Consider the following 4,452-nt stretch of genomic DNA (forward strand, 5'->3'; position numbering starts at 1 on the left):
GACCCATGCAAAAGTATCACGGAGTGGCTCACACAAAAAAAAAGCATGAAGGAGTGTACATGCGAGAACACATAGTACACATGCAAATAATCCACGCGTCTACATGAGCACAAATTGATGGCCGACCACTTCTCCACCACCTGAACACTGACAAATCACTTAGTAACTTCTAGAAATAATCCGATAAAGAAATCTACACACGCCAGGAATGCATGCATGTGTCACCCAACATGTAATCATGGATTAACGATGGAACACGTGTATTGCGTAACCGCACACAAACCATGGTTCAATCTGTACTAATAAAAGCACGAGGCAGATCCAACTCATTATCTTAACCGTCTAATTAAATTATCAATTATCAATGGTTAAAATCATTGTTAACCAAATCGTTAACGAAACCCCACCTAATCCCGTCGCTAATGATACCCCGCTCTGCACGCCCGCCCGAGAAGGCGAGAACCACTCCCACCCCGCCCCCGCCTCGCGCAACCGCCGTTGCCCCCGCCGCTCCCATTTGCGCACACCACCTTTCGTCCGTTCCGTCCGTGAGAGAGAGAGAGAGCGGCAATGACGAAGCCGGCCGATCGGCCACGGTTGACGATGGAGGACTACGTCCTCTTCTTCACCGCCCGCAGCGGTCGAGGCCTCACCGTCGACCAACTCAACTAGGTCGGGCAGATCCCTCCTCCATCTCCCTCTCCGCGCCCATGTCCGCCGCCCTCCTTCCCTTAACTTCTCCTGTTCGCGTCGCAGATCCTCTTCCCTTCATGCACGGCTTCAAGAAGTTCCACAAGTCCAACAAGGTACCTCGCGCCCTCCAGACCCCAAATCCTCTCCCCTCTGCCGGATAACTCCGCTCCCTCACCTGATTTGTTTCCAGTTCCCTCTGCTTCCCAAGAGCAGCCTGCTGCAGAGGCTGATCGTGGAGGCGAGCCAGGGCGGCGCCGACGAGGTCCGCGTGGACGGCCTCCCCGGCGGCGCGAGGGCCTTTGAGATCTGCGCCAAGTGCTGCTACGGCATGGTGGTCACGCTCAACCCGTACAACGTCGTGGCCGCGAGGTGCACCGCCTTGGCATGACGGAGGACGTGGACAAGAGCAACCTCGTGTTCAAGATCGAGGTGTTCCTCAACTCGGGCGTCTTCCGGAGCTGGAAGGACTCCATCATCGCGCTGCAGAGCACCGTCGCGCTGCTGCCGTGGTCCGAGGAGCTCAGGCTCGTCGCGCGGTGCATCGACTCCATCGCCGCCAAGGCCACGGCCAGCCCCGGGAGCGTGGTCTGGTCCTACACGTACAACCGGAAGGCGGCGTCCTCTGATGAGATCGTCGAGGCTCGCCGGTGCTCGTCGTCGCCGCCGGCGGTGCCACGGGACTGGTGGGTGGAGGACCTGTGCGAGCTGGACCTGGAGCTCTACAAGCGCGTCATGGTGGCGGTCAAGTCCACGGGGGATAGGCTGCCTCCCGATGTCGTCGGGGAAGCTCTCAGGGCCTACGCCGCGAGGTGGCTCCCCGAGAGTTGCCGGCGCGGCGACATCCCGGCAGATGATGACGATGCTTGCTCCTTGGAAGTGCTCGAGACCATCGTGTGGCTCATGCCGTCCGACGGCGACGGGTCGTCGCCGTGCGGCTACTCGTGCCAGTTCCTCCTGAACCTAGTGAAGCTCGCCGTCCTGGTCGGGGCAGGGGAGCTGCTGAGGGAGGAACTCCTGGACAGGATCGTCCTGCAGCTGCACGATGCATCGGTGAACGATCTCCTGATACCGGCCAAGCCGCCGGCGCAGACCGCCTACGACGTCGACCTGGTCGAGGCGCTGGTCGGCCGGTACACGCGGCGCGCCGGAGTGGACGACATTGACGGGGAGGATGTGTTCGAGACGAACGTGGAGGCGGACGGCCCTTCCTTGCCGGCGCTGTGCAAGCTCGTCGACGGGTACTTGACCGAGGTCGCCGCCTACCCGAACCTGCCGGTTTCGAGCTTCGTCGGGCTGTCGACCTCCATGCCGGAGTCGGCCAGGCCATCGCACGATGCCCTGTACACTGCCATTGATGTCTTCCTCAAGGTACATTACATCTGATCTCATGCACAATTGTTTGCCACGAAAATTGGTGTTGATTCTCTTGTGTCAAGAGAATCGCGCTATATGTTTTCAACTTTTGATGATCTTGACATGAAAAATGCTGTGGATTCTTCTCGTCAGATGCACCCGAATCTGTCCAAGGTGGAGAAGAGGAGGATCTCGAGCCTGATGGACGTGAAGAAGCTGTCCAAGGAGGCGAGCATCCACGCGGCGCAGAACGACCGCCTCCCGCTGCGCGTGGTGCTGCAGGTGCTCTTCTTCGAGCAGATGCGCGCGGCGGCGGCGGGGAGCACGAGCGTGGCGCTCCTGCTGGCCATCGCCGGCGACGGCAACGCGCACCTGGAACTGGACGACGACGACGGCGGCGGCGACTGCTGGAAGAACCGCGCGTTGGCTCTGCCGGAGCCACCGACCCCGTCCGCGGCCCTGAGGAAGCAGATCGGGAGCATGAGCCTGAAGCTGGTGGGCGAGGACCGCCGCCGCGCCGAGGTCGTCGTCAGCGACGGGCGGCGCTCCTCGCCAGCATCGCGAACCAGAGCAGCAGGATGTCGCTGTCGTCGCGGTCGCGGCGGATCTTCGACCGGCTGTGGGTGGTCGGGAAGCCGCCGGGGCCGGGCGAGGTGGTGAGCAAGAGCTCCGACACGTCCGGGAGCTCGCAGAGCCCGCGGTCGTCGGGCAAGCCGCTGGGGTCCCACAAGTCGTCCGGCGGCTCGTCGTCGAGGAACTGGCGCTACTCGGTGTCGTAGGCTGGCGGCAGAGGCCGAGGCTGGCTGTACAGAGGAGTCGGTCGCCGTCGCCGGACCAGTGGACACCGACGACGGGTCAACTGCTGCTTGCATTGCATGCATGCTAACTTGGAACTTCGATTCGGGGGTCTGCTTTTTCCGGAGAACGATCAGCTGTGGTAGAATTTAGTGATCTTTATGATTGTTTCGTCTGAACTTGACACGATGGGCTGGTCCTTCTCTTCTGTTAGAACTCATGGTGCTATTCGATCAGCAGTCAATCTTCAATGCAGATCCCCGAACGGATATCATTTTAGTTGCCTGCATCGTTTTTGACATCTTTGCATACTTGTCTCGCAAATGCCATGTCAAAACCAATAGTTGCATGTCTTGATTGGTTGCATGTATTGCATGAGTGGTCAATTAAGGCCTGTTATTTGGTTGCCTGCATTTGTAAACACATCTGTTTGGCTGGTTGTAAGTAGTTGCAGTAGTTTCTTTCTACCCCTAATGATCTGATCTTGTTGGTGATGATACGTTTTGTTTCATGGATTTGCACATGCTCTGAAGTACTTCTACCAGCCAAGGAAGAGCCAGCACAAGGTGGCGGTGACAGTGGTGGGCAGCAAGGTGCCGCTGTACGGCGGGGCTGAGCAGCACGCCAGGGCCTAAGGGCGTGCCGCCTCCGCCGGTGCCGCTGCAGCTGACCCTAAGGATCAGGGCGCGGGCGTTCGTGCTGGGCAAGCCCACTTTCTACAACAACGTGACCAAGCTGGGCAAGGTCGTCTCCCGCAAGAAATCATCCTGCACGCACGTCTAGCCACCCTACCTGACCTGCCATCTTCTCTTTCTTCTTCTTCTTGCTGCATATCTTATGTTATGTCTCTAATGTAATATTACATGGATTACTACTATTTTGAAGAGAGAACGTCATGTCTGTTGTGTATGTACCACCGCTGGAAGCCTGCTGTCCTCTTCCGCTCCATCATATTGTGTGCCTTTTAGACTTAATTCATGTTTAGTTAATGCCCACTAATTGTGATGTTCATTATATGGGGGAAATTTGTCTACTTTTTATATTTTGTGAAACTTCTATTTCAGGTACCTGTCAAAGGCCCTAAATCCCGTGCGATTTCTTCATTCTTCAAGGAAATGACATATGAGGAGCTGCATTTATTAGAGTATCTTTTATAAAGCTTTTTATATTTGGTTCCTGAAAGGTTGGTACTCAGCTGTGTTTTTTCGTAAAATATGTTCTTGCTCGAGGGTTAATATGTTCATGATTCATCATCATTGTATCTGATTCATAAGAAACAATGAGATGCTTTATTATGAGTTATGATATAGGCTTTGTAAAACTTGCATGCAATCTTTTGATGGTTAGGCTTTGAGTTCCATTTCAATAACTTCATAATTTTTTTCACAATGAATTACTGCAGATCCAATTTACGTCTATAGTCCAAGGAGGCACTGCCAAACAATTTAGAAATGGTGCCTCCTTGGACTGTATCATAATTTGATTAGACGGTAAAGATGGTGAGTTGGATCTGCCTCTCGTGCTTTTATTAGTACAGATGATATATACATTTCAACAAAATACACCATCGTAATATTTCGTCTGTCCATGTAGGAGAAATTCTGACAATAC

General features: G+C 54.9%; 1 pseudogene across 1 annotated transcript; it reads left to right on the forward strand.

The window, feature by feature from the left end:
- The first annotated feature begins 501 nt into the window (after positions 1–501).
- On the forward strand, positions 502–3,335 carry LOC123409663 (annotated as a pseudogene). The gene is made up of 3 exons (XR_006612877.1): positions 502–806; positions 884–2,061; positions 2,200–3,335. The product of XR_006612877.1 is annotated as a BTB/POZ domain-containing protein NPY1-like (transcript).
- Positions 3,336–4,452: the final 1,117 nt, after the last annotated feature.

This window comes from Hordeum vulgare, chromosome 7H (genome assembly GCF_904849725.1).
Source record: "Hordeum vulgare subsp. vulgare chromosome 7H, MorexV3_pseudomolecules_assembly, whole genome shotgun sequence".
Lineage (NCBI taxonomy): Eukaryota > Viridiplantae > Streptophyta > Magnoliopsida > Poales > Poaceae > Hordeum > Hordeum vulgare.